Source organism: Cyanistes caeruleus, chromosome 5 (genome assembly GCF_971803275.1).
Source record: "Cyanistes caeruleus chromosome 5, bCyaCae1.hap1.1, whole genome shotgun sequence".
Taxonomy (NCBI): Eukaryota; Metazoa; Chordata; class Aves; order Passeriformes; family Paridae; genus Cyanistes; species Cyanistes caeruleus.
Window position 1 is genome coordinate 74,528,704 of NC_141705.1, and position 17,562 is coordinate 74,546,265.

The following is a 17,562-nucleotide window of genomic DNA, read 5'->3' on the forward strand; positions in this document are numbered from 1 at the left end:
CTACTGGGAATGATCATCTAATGAGGCTCAGCTATAAATATTATTATTAACATACTGATTATATCTTTTTCTATGCTGCTTTTTCGTAGGAGATAGACAGAGATGGTGCCAACTGCTCTCAGCAACTGGCAGAAACAGAGCTGGCTGAAAACCAGCTTTTTGTAGCTCTGATTGGTTAGATAGATGGCATTCAGGGGAAGTATTTCAGACACAGAACACTGCAACAAACTATTCCTGAAATGTTTTTATATTAGACTTAAATTTCTGTGGGATTCACAGATCTGTTTGGGGTCAGCTTTCCAGGGAAAAATGTAACACTGCTGATCATACATGTTTTCTCTTGTGGAAGACTATACTCACAGTAAATGTACTCCCTTTTCTTTGATCTGTAATCACAAAAGTCCCAAGATGTCTACAGGAGAGGAAAAAGTGCTAAGGCCAAGCACCCCAATGACATTACTCTTCTCAGTGAGGACCAGGGTGCCAGCTGAGTGAAGGCAAGCGAGAGCCAAGAGACCCAAATGATAAAAAAAGGAGTGGGGATTTAATGAAAAACATTATTCTAATGATCAGCACACCAGTACAGATGCTAGAAAGCAAACAAAAGAGATAAGGAGGGGAACATTTGTAGGTGTTAAGAGAAGAATTTTTTTAAAGTAAATGTGAGGGGACAGGTAAGGTTGTAAAATATGTTCTTTCTACAGGATAAAGTCAGGAGCACTAGAAGTGTAAAGAGGCATGAATTTAGGTAAGAGAGCTATTTATTATAAAAACTAACAATGCATGCCATTGAAGTTCAATGATATTTCTTTACAGCAACCCCACCAAACAGTGTTAGAATTACATAGGATTCTATGAACTTTTTGGTGTAATTTCCTACTGTTTCCCAGAAAAAATAAAATAATATACAGGAGTCCTTTTGCTTTCCTCAGCGCAGTGACATTTTACAAAAGGTAAAGTAATGCTGCACCTACTGACTTCCCTTGTCTATTTACAAGAAGAAATGTCATCAAGCATTCAAAATGTCACCACCTACTGGGGTGACGTCATGGAAATATCCCTTCCCCTTCAGATGCTGGTGTTTGGAGCAATAAACCATAATCTGCTTAAGGAGATGATGGTTTGGTAGGCAAATGGGACTGAGCTTAATACCTGCAAAATGAATTGTGGAGCAAACACATTTGCCAAGGCTGAAGACATTTTCCGAGGAGCTCAAACAAATGTTCACTACTGTTGTCTGCTTCTTAAGCCAATTACTACTGCAATGCAGACAAAGAGGTGCTGTGTCTGCTACTTAGCCATCTTGTTACAGTCCTTTAAAAGTGTCATGTACACAGAGAAGCATATTTGTAATCTTTATACTAAGTACACTTCACCTTAATTGCATCACCTCATGAAATTATATAAACAAGACTTTTGTATTTGTGCTAGAGATTTTCTCGAGCTGTAGAAATAAGAGTTGCTTATAAATTTCACAGGATACAGTTAGTGGGTTTGGAACACACAGTTTTGGTGCATTTATTATTTATGCAAAATAGACATAATTCTGAAATTTCTTTCTGTCATTAAAAGTCTACCAGATTCATATCCTGCTGTTTATTTCTTGCTTCTGCTCTGACTTTTTTTCTGGTTTCTAATAAAATATAAACCTTAAAACTAAATAGTTTTCAGAAATCAATTACTTGATCTGCATTATCTATTTAATTTCTTCATTACCAAATATGGCAATAAATATATATGACAATATAAAGGTCTTTGAAAAAAGACTAGCATTATGTCCCTTTTCCATTTTAGCTTGTTTTATCCAGGAGAGACATACAGTGGTTCTTGTAGCCTAAGGATTTGCAGGCATAGGCATAAATCTCAAAGTGAATCCTAAATTGAATCTACACTATGATGTTAAAAAAATCCACTTATGTTTTGTTTTGTTTTGTTTTGTTTTGTGGTCTGTTTGTTAGGTTTTTTTAAAAAAATTCCTTGCTTAAATTGCAGCTAAAACTTAAATAAATATATGTAGCACAATGATGGTTCTCCTAATCACTCATACCCTGCTATCAGCAGCAATACAATGGCAGCCAGCCTCAGAGGCCTTTTGAGTACTGAGGAGCAGTTGCCTAAAACCTTATGGTAGACATCAGTTTGAGATTTCCAGCCCCTAAAAGTAAGTATGCACTGAGTTTCTCTGTCCTACCACCAAGGTAGCAGTTTGGGGTATATTTATGGAAATTCCCTGGTGAAAACACTGGTTTCCATTTGTTTGCAAAAGAAAAAAAGTGACAATGAAGGATAAATAATTTTTATTCACTTTCATCTGAGCTTCTGAAGACTTACCCAAGGTCATTTAGTAAGTCAGCAGCAGAACTGACTGCAAGCTTTCCTCCATATTCTATGCTTTCACTATCACTAGTTTTTAGCTTTCTCACATTTTTATAGGGCTTTCCAGCCTGGGAAGATTCACTGGGGTTCCAATGAGCTGAGAGTAGTGCACAGTTTATCTGAATCTCCTAAATTGCTGAAGATTTCCTATCACAAGATTACACATTTATTTTTAGTAGCTGTACAACTTCTAATGCAAGCACAAACCCCAAGTCAAACTAAGTTTATAAAATTATCAGATAAACCTAAAATTCTCAGACTTCCAAATGATTCCATTAGCGTCAATGAGTAGGATGCATTTTGTGGAGATATAGTTACAGACAACTTAAAATTCATCTGAATATTCCAAAATTAAATGAAAGAGCTGTTCTCTGGAGATTAACTGAGAAACCATATTCTTACTTGGTTCAGCTAAATCTTTAACATTTTTTTTTTAACATTTTTGCTTCTCATGCTATTTATAGGGTTCACTTATTAATGTCTCAGTTCAAACTAATATGAGGATGCAAGTGCCCTCATCCTGAAAATTCTTTCAATTTTACCAGCAGAAATAGAATTTTATATGTGATATTAAAACAGTAAGGTAGTATCTACATAGTGCAGGCATCAGAGGTTCACTCACAGACACTGGTAAAGGAAAAAAAACCCCAAGATATCAAAATAAAGACAAACCCCAATACTCTCCAAAAGCTGTTTTAACAGGGTATAAGATTCATTAGATCATTATAATACTATTTTCATTTACTTCCATGCCACTGTAATACTTTATATTACAGCAAACAAACTCTGTATGTCTTCTTGCAAAAAGAATGAAAAAAATACTAAAAATATTTACATTAAAGTCAACTTCTGGAAGTTTCCTATTTACAAATAAATAGCCTGGAGATGTTGTACAGGTGAAATGCAGTTGTACCAGCTTACAGGTTAGCTTTCCATTGAGGAAGAATTTAAAGAAACTGGATAAAATATCTTTTCCGGTTTTCAAATATTTACTTCTTAATTTAGAAAATCTATGTTTATTACTCTTGAACAAAACTGATTAGGAAAGAAGGGAACTATTACCTCTTACAGACTTCTAGCTACAAACATTCAAATCCAAAACAAAGACGTCCTCTGGAAGTTTCCAAGTCTTTCAATGTAAAAAGAAGTCTGTTTACATTCATAATTGAGGATGTCATTACAGATACATCTGTATTATGGTTCCCGGGAAAAAATTGCTCAGCTGGTGACAATTTGGGTGAACCTTGGTTTCTCTCAGGAAAGATCCAAGCATGCATCCTTCTGTCACACCATTTCCCTACAGAGAGATGTTAAAAAACTTCCCACCTCCTCCAATGTGAGCAGTTAGCAGGCCAGATAGACAGAGTGTAGCAGCAGGTCTGCAGATCTGTCCTGAAATACAGCCCTAATCCGAAAGAATTGAGAATACATCATTAAAAATTCATGGTATTAAACAAATATTTATGTTTCAGCTACCTTATTTTCTTCTGGATAATTGCTTTTACATTTGCTTGTAATTTGACATTATTGAATGAACACGTGACAAAAGAGATATTTATCTTTCCATTGCAACTGTTGAAAGAAATGGGCCCGATGGAAGCTGAGAGAGCCATAACCGATCCTCCATCACTCTCTGGTAGGACACAGCAGCCCATGGGCTGAGAGAGGAATGATATTCTGGAAGTTCTGCCTCATGAATTGTACTTGTTTAGAATACACAGCAGGGCACAGAGATGGTTTAAATCCCCTGATCTGACACTCTCTTCGGGTGGACAGGCCTCCCTTGTGCAATTAGTTAGATGCAGTATTTGGCAGCACTTCATGGTTTCCTAGGCAGAGTGCTTTGGTTTGGGTTCTCTCCTGAAAGACAAACTCCAAAGAGGATGTTCAATTTTTCAGCCACCTGAACATTGACTTTAAAGAGCTCTTTCTGACATCCTGCTTTTGGCTTTCCTTGCTCCCCTGTTGCTACTTTATCATGCCCACTAAGCTGTACACAAAGCACCTGAAGGATGGTTGTGAAGGTACAAAACAAACAAATATCCTTCACATCTGGGCACATCCTGCCTGCTGGAGCACAGCATGGCTCAGGGAAGGTTTTAAAAACACTGAAAGAGAAACTGCATTTTATTTCCACACTCTTGCTTTCCCTTTTGAGGACTGTAGGATAACAATGCACATATACCCAGGTTCTCCAGCCCTGTGATACAAAATTCTGAAAGTGTGAACAACGCAAAAACTAGTAGATTATCAAGATCATCCAAACAGAGAAATCTATGAAATAAATTAACTCTCCAGGCACAGATAAAAAAATTGCTGATCTTTAGCACCTCCCATTTAATAATGTTAAAGCTCATTACAAATAGTAATAATCCATGCCTCATGATGGATAATAATATTAATAGTATCTTTTTGGCCAGCAGTCTGATTTTCATAACGTGCCTGTTCATTCATTCATATATTTTATGAGTATAATTACAACAACTGTGTGTTTCTGTTGGCCTGTTATGTGCATAAGTAGCTATTTGCATCTGCAAATATCTCATTTACGTGTATGGTCACTGTTATGTCTATGTGCATAATTTAGATATGCAATTGCAAACATCGTAATGTTCACATATTTATAAGAAAAAATGTCCATGAGCTAAGCCATACATCCTGCAATGCCAACTTTGTGGCAGAAATGTGAATGCAGCACAAATTGTCAGACTCCCAAGCCTGCAATTTAATCACAGAGTCTCACACAGCAGAAGAAGAATGAGAGAAGAAAACTGAAGGAAACAGCCCTTGGTGTTCCACCTCAGACTCCCTTTTTGATTTTGTTTAATTGTTAAGGCTAAGGGATGAGCCCTGTTGTTTCAAAGAATAGATCACCCTGACTGATGTCTTGTGAAATAATTCTGTGGGAGTAATAAAGCAGCAGAGATTCAGCACCAATCTTTGCAAAGATTGATCAATGTATTCTTTTCTCTAATTTGCAATCTATTAAACTGGGGGATTTTAAGTTGTTGGGCATTTTCCAAACACTTCTGTTACCTGGCTAGTGATACTTGTAGATTTGTAATCCAGTCTTCTAGGAACAATACAATACACCACAAATGTGATTCTGTGATTCTAAAGGATATTTGTGTTTAAGAAAAAAAAAATAAATATTTAATTCATTGAGCTATCTCAAGTAACAATTCTTCTTGAGCCAGAACATAAAGCACGTGGCTATAGGGCAAAAGGAAGCAAAAAAAACAGCAGGAACTTTTCTAGGAAACTATATTGTGTTTACTGCTAAGGACTACGAACCTCTGAACTCATACCAAATGTAATTCAAAACATCACAACACACACACACACACACACACACACACACACAGACAAATTATGAATAGCGAATAAGTAGAAGAAAATACAAAAATTCTGTTTTCTCTAGGGCATCAGGAGGCACATGAGAGCAGAAGGGCAACAATCTTTGTTTTGGAGGAATCCACAGTCTTTGGAGAAGGCCTGTGTTGGAAGCAATAAAAATCCCAGTTTCAGGTCTCAGCTCAGAAAAAGACTTTCTATGTGACACAGACAAGACACAACAGAATTGAAACAACACCCTGACATCAAAAGCAGAATTATATGGTTGGAGCTGACCAAATTTGTGACCCAATACCTTATTCTTTAATAAATATACTTCAATATATAGGTTTTGAAACTGAGTAGCTACCTCTTTATTTTGTTCAACATTCGTAACTATTATCTTATTTATCAGGATTGTGATAAGTTAGTTTTATATAAAGCATGTAATCATACCCACCACAATTTCAGTATCTTCACACATGATGAACTTATGCTTTCTTGGAACAAAGCCCCACAAACATCCTCAAGAGGTAGATGTTTAATTCCCTAAAAAAAGAGCAGTAGATGTGACACCTGTACACAAACACCCCCCCCAAGACCACCTCTAAACTATTTTTTCCCAGCTTAGTAGGAGATACAAGTAAGTGGTCTACTTGGGCTAAAATCAGAGGTTCTCTTCCCTTGAGTGCAGTATTCCTTGTGGACAAGGAGAAGAACAAAAAAGAGGCAAAACTACAGGTAACATTGGGTTTTTTGGATAGAAAGGAAAATTCTGAAATTCCGCTTTCTTCCTTTCCAAGTTAGTTTTATCTTTTACATTCAAAAAATTTAAAAAAAATAAAATAAATGAAAAAATAAAGGAAATTATCCAAAGATCAGGGACCAGAATTTGAAACTTATTTCACCTCTGTGAAGGTGGAAGAAATTGGTAGTTTACTGCTCCAAGGCTTTTGTCTTCTGCTGTACCAGGCAGGTTACAGAATTTTACCTGTGAACTGCATTGCTGTCACTGATGTTATGATTACCTACCAGAACTGGATCATTTTTAACACCTGGAATGGATAGCTGGTATTTCAGCACCTGTACATCACAGAGTGTATGTGTGTCTAATGTCCCTTTATCCCCCAGGGTAATCTTGCCTACTCTTTACCATTGCTGTCACTTGTGAAACTGGTGAGATCTGGCAGCTTTATTTCACTTGAAATAAATTCCAGCTGCCAAATTTCTATTCCAGTTTCAATTTTGATTTCATTATTGCCAACAAGAATCTGCTTATTCCTCTCTTCCACATTTTATTTCCATATGAAAAATTCTCTCTGACAGCAGGTAGGGATACTAAAGCTGACTTTTGCCCATGGACATTCAGTACTCACCTGTATCAAACAAATCAGACACTCTTTTGCCTAAGTGTATGAGTAAGTAGGTGACTCTATTTAAAAATATTCATTAAATGGTTTAATTATTTTTCATATTCCTTTATAGTCATTAACTTATTGGGTCAAATTATGATCTCAGTTACAGAGGAGTAAATCTGAGGTAATTACATGAGCACAGAATATGATAAAAATCTGGTGCAAAATAATTAGAACCTTTCAGTTGCTCTTGGTGAAACTTCACTAGTGGAATTATATAAATTAATAAAGACCACCAAGATGTATGGTGCCAGAAAATTCACAGATACACAGACACTGAAAATGAAGTTCCATTTGCACTGTTCACAGGATACATATCAAGTAAAGCAAGCAAATGAAGCCCTGAGGTCCTGGTAATCAGTGTTAGAACTACTTATGATCGTCACCCTTTTGGTGGGAACACAACTAATCCGCTTGATAAACTGAGCATCAATGACCTTCGTTAAAAATTCATTGAAACCTCACTGGGTAAATGATAATTATTAACCTTAAATTATGTGGACACATAATTATCCAGATTAGATTCTCTGCATACCTATTACAGGGGCACAGCCTGTCTCTCCCAGCAGCCCCCTGTCCCACATTAGCAAGTTATTCTAAACACACTTACAGATGCAAAAACATTAAACGAACTTTTCACTGTTGAGAAAAAAATCTATGTGCTATGAGATAGGAAACATCAGAATTAAAACTGCACATAAACATATTCCCATCTCTACTAACACATGCATATGGATTTCAGTTTTGGGCTTTACTCACATTCTCCTAAGGGAAACCTCTCCTTCAGCACACAGGATGGATGGTGCACACCTGGAGAAGCCCTACCATTTTCTTTTATTTTTTCTGTTCAGTATTGTTTTTCATATCCTTAACTACTACAGAAACAAGGACGATGAATTCTTTATTCTGTAGCATTTGACTACTTCATCAACATTAACGTGTGCTGTTCTTCCAACATTTATTAATGGTATGGGGCAATTCCTGTCCAATAGGAGGTTCGTGTATCTGGAAAAAAAAGTGCTCAAAAGATGGTCAAGGCAAGTGTTGAGAGGAAAGAAATAGAGAAAGTGATAATGCAATCCTTTAAAAGTATCCACATAATGCCTCAGTTTCAGAGGAACTGGGCTATGCATCATACTCAGACCCTGTGGAGGCTTCAACAGCACTTACTCATCTTCTTGAAGAGCTTGGAGAAGCAGCCACCAGCTCCAGAAGATTTCTTACCTACGCAGGGGTGACATGAAGGGATTTATTTGTTTGTTTGTTTGCTTGTTTGTAAGCAACCTGAAGTGCAGGCAGGGAGAGCCCAGAGCTGGCTCATTTTGGTGACAGCCTACCTAGCAGGAAGCCAGGCTTTGGGAGCTGGGCTGGACCTGGCATCAGAGAGCTCAGGAGCTTGCTGAAGTTGCATTGTGGATGATACCCACCAACACTGACACAGCTCTTAACACTCCAACCACTTTAAAAACAAGAAACTACTGGGAAAAAACACTAAAATAAAAATGCTGATGCTAAATATGTGTGCCCAAAATAAGTGAAATAGGATAATTTCTTGCAGCATGTGGAATCATTTTATATCCAGAGGTCATAAATACAGTTCTCCTGGACAGCAATTGCAGTAGTGAAGGCTCAGCCATCCTCCCACACAGGTATCAGGTCTCCAGTGCAGGGAAAAAGCCTTTGTATCTGTGTCTGGTTCAGCATTTCCCAAGGAATCTGTGACAGATGAAAGGATGGCACCTTTACCCAACTTTCTTTGATAATACAGTAACAACAAAATAATTCAATTTTTTTAAGGCAAATACACTTCATTGTAAGACAAATGACTGCTGTTTCTTATTAAGGTTAAAAACCCCTCCTTTTCAGGTCAACCCTTTTTTCCCCTACCTCCTCAGATTGTTCCACGTCCAAAATAAAAATAAGCTGATTTAACTCATAAAAATGCATTCACAATATTTTTAAAGACTGTCTTTTTCAGTCCTTAAAATGATTCAAAACAAATAGTCAAGCAAGCATTTCAAAAAGTCAGCCACTTTGATGTTTGAAAAGAATTTTTTCTTTTTTGCCTTGTAATCACCGTAAAATTTTTTAAAAGTGACCTTGAGTACTTTTATAACCTGCAAACTGCATTTTTTGCAAGGTAAAATTTCCTAACTTGCTGGTTTGACTGAGTGATCTCATTTGTTTTTCAGCATGTTTGTTTCCAGCCAAAATGATTAAATGTAGATAATTTATAAATTACTTAAATGAAGACCTACCATGAAAATAGTCAGCAGTAGTGATCAATATCGGTCTTTATTTCTGTTGGTCCAAAGCTCCACAGTGTTTATTGTTGTATTAGTGGTTAAGTGTAGTCTCCCCAATCCAAATTAGAACAATACATTACCAGAATTTCAATAAACATGTATTTTGGGCCATTATTATGGTTAAAAGATGATGTGGTATTTCACTTGCATAGAAGAAACTTTACGTTTTTTGATTAGCAGTGTCAATTCATCAGTGTGTATTTGCACCGTGCAGATACTGCTGATTCTGATAATTTAATTTTTCATGTTTTAAAGTAAAAGGATTAAAAAAAGGAATTGTGTGGAATGCTCACAGTATTTCATCAGTCAATGCCACTGTTTTCTCCTCAGAGACACATAGAAAAAAAACTTACCCTCATTTTGGCATTACACTGCACCTTTTTTTCATTTTTATGTAAATCACTATGCAAAACCAGTATGTCATCTTTCCAGAATAATGTCACCATGTACCTACGAGAGAAATGAATTTTTCATTGTGGAAAGAAAAGGTAACAAAAGCTGTAAAGAGCTCTGTGTGCTTTATGAAAATATCTGCCCTACAAACCTAATGCACCAAATCCTAAATCAAGGATGCATTAGAGTTCTGAGGACAGAAAGCAACAGAGCCCTAAGCAAAGACACTGCTGGACCTGAATTTTTCCAGAAGTGGTGGGTGCCAATGTAATTTTGGTGGTGTTCACCACCTTTTCCCAATCCGAAAATCTAGATTTTCCCAATCTAGAACTATGCTAGCATATATTTCTCACTTGTCACAGTAAAACCCTAACCCTAATGTAAAGATCTTTAGCTTTTTTAAAAAAAACACATCTTTAGGAAACTTTGTAACAAATGGGTTACCTTTCACTTTGAATCTGAGAAAAAAATGGAGGGCGAGAACACTGGCATTTTCAGTCAAAAAAACTTGCTACAAAAGTCAAATTTTATTTATCAAGAGAACAATCTCTTTATTTCCTTCAGCGAATGTGTTAACAACGTACATGAGATCTCTGAACATAGTGGTCTCTCTAATTAAATATAAATTCTTTTATTTATTCCTGAAATTTAGAGTATTTTATGGTTGGGAATGACAAGATCTGTTACTTATGGGAAATGGCTTGAGTTAGGAGGAAGAAACAGACTACAAAATGAGGCTTTATATAGAAGTCTTTCATCTCTAAGGTATCTGAAATTGCTTTCAGAAGAAAAAAAAAACCAACATTGCTACATCAATCATATAAACCCAGAGAACCTTTCAGAGACGGCAACATGAAGTCAACAACTGTTCATAACTCAGTTCAAAGTGCACAAAGGTTTATAGAGGTTGCTACAACCCAGAGATGGTACAGTACAAAAAGTATAATTTCAAACTGCTTGGCCATGTTAGCTGGAGTGCCCATGTATGTAACTCTGAATCGAACTATCAGCTTCAAGTCTTTGGGGGATGGTTTCTGTATGTATACTACTTTTACGAAACCTCCTTCTTTCCAATGCAGTACCATCACCCATGGCCTTCAACATGACCAATGTGATCAAGGTTTATCAACATAATTCACTGGCCATGTAAGAACAGATTCCTGGGTTTCACATTAATGTTTCTTATTTTGATCTTATTTACACCCTGTAAATATAGTGCAAGAAAAAAAAAATAGAGAAGTGTCCTTTTTAATTAGAAAAATTAGATCACACATATCCATTGTTTGCATATTACAATGTTATTTGTGCTACAATATGTACATTAAGGCAAATGCCCTGCAATACCAAGAACACTATTTTTACTTTCTTTTAACAGTTTTACCCAAATAGGTGACAGATATATAAACAACTAAATGCATCTGAAAATTCCAGGTGTTCTGGAAGTATGTTCTGATAACATCAAAAGAAATTAAAACATTCTTAAGTAGAAAGACCACTTTAAGATGATAAGCATGATTTGTTGAGGAGTTTATACTGTTTAGAATTAATACTTCACATAAATATGGTGATGATGCCTCGTCTCTCAGTAGCAAGCCAAGGAGGGAATCAGGACACTTGTTCCATTGATTCCTCATTTGTTTTTGGGAAGAGAGGGAAAACACAACATTAGCAGGAAGTAGTTTCTTCTACTACTAGGAAAAAATTTAAGCTAGGTGAAAAATCTCACCCAGAAAGCACTTAGGTAAGTTTCATGTCTAAAACAGCACATCTGGGCCCCTAATGCTGGCAGCATGGGATAGAAACCCTGCTAATTTCTTGTCTCTGTGTCTAGCAGTGAGATAGTAAATACCATGGAAGTCAATATATAGCAATGATTTCAACACCTAAAGAAATAATATTGGCAAGATAGCCAAGAATTTGTTCCAAAAAACATATTCTTCTTCATATTTTTCACATATTCTTCATTCCTCTAAAGACAAGGAAGTATTTCCCATTTTTTTGTACACGTGAAGGAAAAAGCCCCTGGTGAAATCATCCTCATCTTCAGCTCTGTTTCCCAAAATTCCAGAAGATACCATTACTACCGACAAGGTAGACATTGACCTGACCTCTTAAAAATTAAATTTCTACCTAGGAATCACTTTTGTGGAAAAAAAAAAAAAGTGACAAAGCATGTACAAAGGGCGTGAAATTTGAGTTATTTGCCCTGAAAAGGCAAATAACACAAATTGTGTAAAAACTGTGTTAAAATGGTCATTTTTTCAAAATGTGGGAAAACTTACTTTCACTTTTAATTTTGGCCCAAGTCAACTGACATACTTATGAAAGTGTCATTTTTTTGTTCCAAGTAGCAAGGAGACCAGAGCAGCTTATGAACCTGTGCATGTGTGTCCATGTGTGCACACACATTATTACTGTAACATGGAATGAACTGCAAAGCACCAGAGGAGAGTGAACTGGTACACACCTAATTGCACCTTTACACTTCACACGGAAATACACAACCTAATAATATATTGCTATTCTATTCTGTAAAATTCAGTTTTGTTCTTTTCCTCTAAGAATCATACAAATTACTCTGATCTCTGTGAACTTTCAAAATACATGATGGATATACCACCTTTGTTTTCTTAACTATTTCTACCTTCCACTGAATTTTTAATTTTTCTATACATATGCATGCAATTGCTTCTTTTTATTTAAATTTCATTATCTTTATAATATCTGTTTCTCATTCCTCACTGAAAGGGTTAAACTTGTTGCTCTTACCTAAGACCACATTGTACAGTGTTTACAAGAGCTACTTTCTATTCTCAAACTAAGGCTGAGAAAATTACTTCTATTCAATGCTTCTGCTTTAAAAAGGATAATGATTTCATCTGGTTAGAGCTGTCTGTACCTACTTAGTTTATTGCAGGGAAGAAATTGCCTGTTCGCTCATGATAAGATAATTTGTCGCCTTGGAAATTAAATTATCCATTCCAGTTTACCTTGAGGAGGAATACTATATAACATCTATTTGTTCCATTACACCCTTTAAATCAGAAATACGCTTTACTCTACAAATATGTTCCATGTAATCAGAGACATTAAGACAAGTTAAAATAGCCCCTGACTGCAACTTAATTAGCCTCCAATATTGTCAATTGTGTTAAGACCTGAATCCAGTGGAACTAAAAGGATATTGAATAAATAATTTCTTTTAAAGAATAAAACTATGCCTGCAGTACATTTTTAAGGTAGCTTTTCATATTTTTTCCTTTCTAATCATCATAGAAAGTCATATGGGGTACACATCTTCACTCCACCAAACCCGAGCAACATTTCTAAGTACCGTTATAAGATGGAAAAAGCAGGGTCAAACCTCATTTTTCACCTAATACCTTAAATTATATAAGGGATTAAGAATTTTAATTATGTGGCTAATGTGGGATTTTCCTGCTTTTGCCAAATTGTGCTTAAATACATAAATATGGTCTGTTTTTCAGAGACACTGGTTTGTAAACTTTCTCAACCAATTTTGAAGTCCAAGCTGAGTGCAGGGGTTTTAATATTTAAAATCTGCTATCATAAACCCACAGTAATTAGGAATGGCCATAGTTCTAGGCCAGGGGGAACACATCAGAAATGCTGGGTAGGGCATGGTAGGACACAGCTCTCAAGGCACTATTTGACAATAGGCTCTGAAAACAGCTTCGGAATCCTCTATAAAGCTCATCTATGAAACTGCATAATCCAAATGATTCATTAACTTACAGACGGAAATTTGGAAAAAAAAAAAAAAAAAGAAAAAAGGCTAAGAAAATTAGATTTTTCCATAGCATATTTTTTCCAGCCTTTGAGTAGTGATGAAGAGAAGCTGGTCTTGTGATGGTGATAATGGATTATGAAACAAAGCCTTGCGCTGTTGGCTCTGACACAGGCTCTGTGCATGACCTTCAATGAATCGTATAATCCCCATGTTCCTGTTTCTCCTCTCTCCTTCTGTGAAACAAGGTAATTTTTACCTACAGTGAGAAAACTGTTCAGGGGATAAATTAGATATTTATTGGATGCTTAAGATGAGAAATATATGTAACCGTACACTTTATTTGAAGTTAAAATATATTTATTTTAAATTGAGTTCTAGAGATAGGAGTTTTCCAATAAAACAAATTTTTTTTTCTCCCCAAAATGCTTGTTTGACACAAATTATCCTTTTCATGGCAGAAAAGTGGCTGAGGAAGTTTAAATAAGGGAGATTTCTTCATCCATCCTAGAACAACTGGGAAACGTGCCTTGGTTTTCCCACTGACACAGAAGATCATATAATAGCTAACAAAAAATATATATAATGGCCTTTACCATGACACTAACACTGAAATATCATTACGTTCCTTCACCTTATTTGTAATCCTGCTATCTCAATCTCCCTCACACACTAACAACTGCTGTATCAAATATATTTTTCAATAACATTTTTCCTGTTGTCTCATCTTGCTAGTACATACAGCACTTTTGTGAAAGTTGAGAAGAACTCACAAATTTCAGCAGTGGAAACCAACAGATATACATGGAATGGGGGTTGGAAATGGGATTTTAAGTAACAAGGAAAGAAAATTCCCCTCCATTTCTAGATCCACTTATAAGTAAATTAATTATATTATTTACTAAGTAGAGAAACATTTACTGAGAGAAAATTCTGCATGTGAATAAAACATGATTAGATATTAGTAATTAAAATGGAAAAGTGTCTCCATTAAGCTTCAAAAGAGCACTTAAGCAAGCAGGATGCAAGCAACAAAACTGCAAGAAATCTGAATTATTCCAACATCAAACAAATTGAATTCATTTACTTCTGGATGGAATAGTGTGTGCTCTCAGTAAACAAGGAGAATAAATTATTTGATTGAAAATCAGGAACAAAATGAGTAAAATCATTCTTTGACATAGAAACTGTTGTTTTTGTACTTACCAGCTATTGCATACCAGTGAAAAATAATGGTTGATCCAGAACTTACTCCCAGTTTTCACTGGTTCACTAATAAAGGTGCATATTAGAGTGTTATAAAAATAGCCACAAAATATTTTTTTTCATGTACATTAGCACAATTGTTTTCAGGAACATTCTCTTAAATAATGTAGACTCTATAGGCAATATTAATGAACCCTTTGCTCAGCAGCATTTTTCATTTTAAACTGGGAAATGCTGCTTCCTTGCCTTTTCTGCTAATCCTTCAATATTGCTAGCATAGCCACCAAAACCACAGTCCTTGGACTTGGAATCCTTTAAAAAAACACCAACAAAACAAAACACAAAGATACCCTAAAACTGTAACAAAATATAGAACTTAAGTATTTTTTGTAATTTTAATTCCAGGAAAAAATGCACAGACATAATACAGTCAAATTCCGGTTCCAAATTGCGGATTTAGTTGTCTGTATTCTTCAGATACAATGGTTTGAAGTTCATTATTTTTGTTCCGAAGCTACCCTGCAGTTCTAACCAAAGAAAAAGCAAGTCAAAACCAAGATCTTTGATTAGCTGAGAATGTAGGTGATGCTTTTAAGCATGCTGCCAATCATTTTCTAACTATTTATGATTTTCCATCAGGGATAGATTGACAGTAGAATTTCAAAAAATCATGCAGAAGATGCTAATTCATGAAAAATGACTGTGAGGAGTTAATTTTAGTAAAGGTGAAGGCTAGAAAATAGATTAGAAATTATTAAACATAAAAATACACCTCTGTTATGTTTAAACAGAACTCAGATCTGTACCATGAATTGTACAGAAACCAATAGTAAATTGTATAGCAAACCAAAATACTTCAGTGTTAAAGAAAGATCACTGATGAGTCCTGAAATGACAGAAGCACACAAAGGAGCTCACTAGCATGTGCAATTTTTATTTTTCTGCGTGGTTCAGAGCTTGAACCAAGGTTTGTCTTTGTGATTCCATCAAAACTCTGCTTGGGCACATAGTGCAGGCCACTAAATTTTGTATGATTACTAGCAGAAAAGAAGTTGAATTGTTTGCACTACCTTTAACTTTCAATAATAGCATAAAATATAAATAACTCTCTGGTTGTTGTGGGTTTCTTTTTTTTCTTTTTTTTTATTTGCAATGTAACTCTTTCAATACATCACACAAGCTGTTATGCTCAGAGATGTTATTTTTAATTTACTGCTCTTAGGCTGAAGTATTTCATATCTTAAGAACTTTCAATGTCCCATCTGGAGCAAAGAGGGATAGAATATAGCATCTTTTTGGGGAATTCTAGGAGGAACTATTGTCAAGATAGGCTCTGACAATTAGAAATCAGATTCCTGAGGTGCTGTAACTTCATAAATTTAACAGTTTGGCTCACAAAGAAACAAAAGATTATGATTTGAAATATACCCATTGCCAAACACACCCAAAAACTTCAGACCAGTGGCCTCATGTCACAGTAAGCACCAGTGACTGCTGTGTTTCTGCTAACACCCAAAAAACCCATCCCTTATGGTGAGGCAGGGAGCTCTTCCATGACTTAAAGTATTTTGCAGTAAACAGAGTTGTGTTTTAATTAAGACAAAAAATTAAATCAATGATGCACTAACTGGAATGTTAAACCAGCCTTTTTCCTGCTGTTAATGAAAATCAGCTAGCAACAGCATTAATGAAATTTTCACCGTTTATCTGCTAGGTTAAGAGTCCTCCTAATAGGTGGCTCAGTAACCAGTGCTATTAAAGGAAGTACACAGAACCTTAATTTAAAACACTAATTAGTCCTAAAATAGTGAAGATTTCTTTGTAGGAGTAGGGAATCAGGGCATTATGGACTTGTCTATAAGAATTGAGAAGGGAGCTATCTGCTTGCCTTTAAAACCAAGATCAAAGTCAGCTGTTTAGTTAGTTTATTGTTTAGTGGATAATAACTTCCACTGTTATCCTAAGACCCTCAAAATAAAGCAGGGAATTTGAGAAAAGAAATTTTGACTTAAAAGCCAGTTCTCTGGAACAGAGCCTTCATGAAAATTAAGGGGCAAGTTTGACATTGCTTCTAATCTTTTAAGGGAATTAAATTATCAGGAGAGTACTGATGGAACTTCTGGGTTATCATATTCACCAATTTTTGATATTCTGATTATTTATTTGATCCATTGAATACACAGTTTTGATTCATTCGTGGAATGTCTTTTTGACTGACAATATGTTGTTCTACACATTCCTGCATAAGATTCTATTCTGCTACAGAAGAAATAAAATAGCTCTGAAAACCATAGGAGTTCAAGTCCTGAGTTGTTAAAATCTTATAAACTCACCCATAATATATGTACAGCTATGTATAGCATCTTCAGTAAGATAACGTTCATAGGAAGCTGAAATATAAATGCTATTGGTTTTCATATACTTGCTCTATTTTAACTTTTGCCTTCAAATCACTTCATCTTCTTGATCACCAAGCTATCCAAAGTTATAAAAATATTTGAGACCCTAGACTTAGAGAAAATTTTTGTGTAGCTAGGAATAAAATCTAGCTTCTTAATGTAGTAAATACTTGTTGGTGAGTTTTTCTTTTTATAATTGGTTTCAAATAACAAATATGAGTGGAAAATGTATCACTTCTTTATCCAATTGAAGTCTGAAACTGCAAAGATACATGTGGTGTAAAATCAGAATAATCACACAGACTCTTTTCAATCAGGACATTGTGACAAGGATCAAAACATCACGGCATTGGGAGAGAATAAGGAACAATGTTCATTGGGAATAC

The 17,562-nt window shown here is 35.5% G+C and overlaps 1 long non-coding RNA gene across 2 annotated transcripts in view; it reads right to left on the bottom strand.

The window, feature by feature from the left end:
• Nucleotides 1–2,280: 2,280 nt before the first annotated feature.
• The window catches only part of LOC111928968 (uncharacterized), a 28,872-nt gene continuing 13,590 nt past the window's right edge, over nt 2,281–17,562 (bottom strand). The window contains exons 2-6 of one of the 2 annotated variants that reach the window (XR_015287243.1): nt 9,784–9,880; nt 7,884–8,840; nt 6,170–6,258; nt 3,439–5,871; nt 2,281–2,523 (exon numbers count right to left, since the gene is read on the bottom strand). This is a non-coding gene — a long non-coding RNA (uncharacterized LOC111928968). Of the gene's footprint in view, nt 2,524–3,364; nt 5,872–6,169; nt 6,259–7,883; nt 8,841–9,783; nt 9,881–17,562 lie in introns of those variants that run through there. The other variant, XR_002864411.2, reaches the window with a different exon arrangement.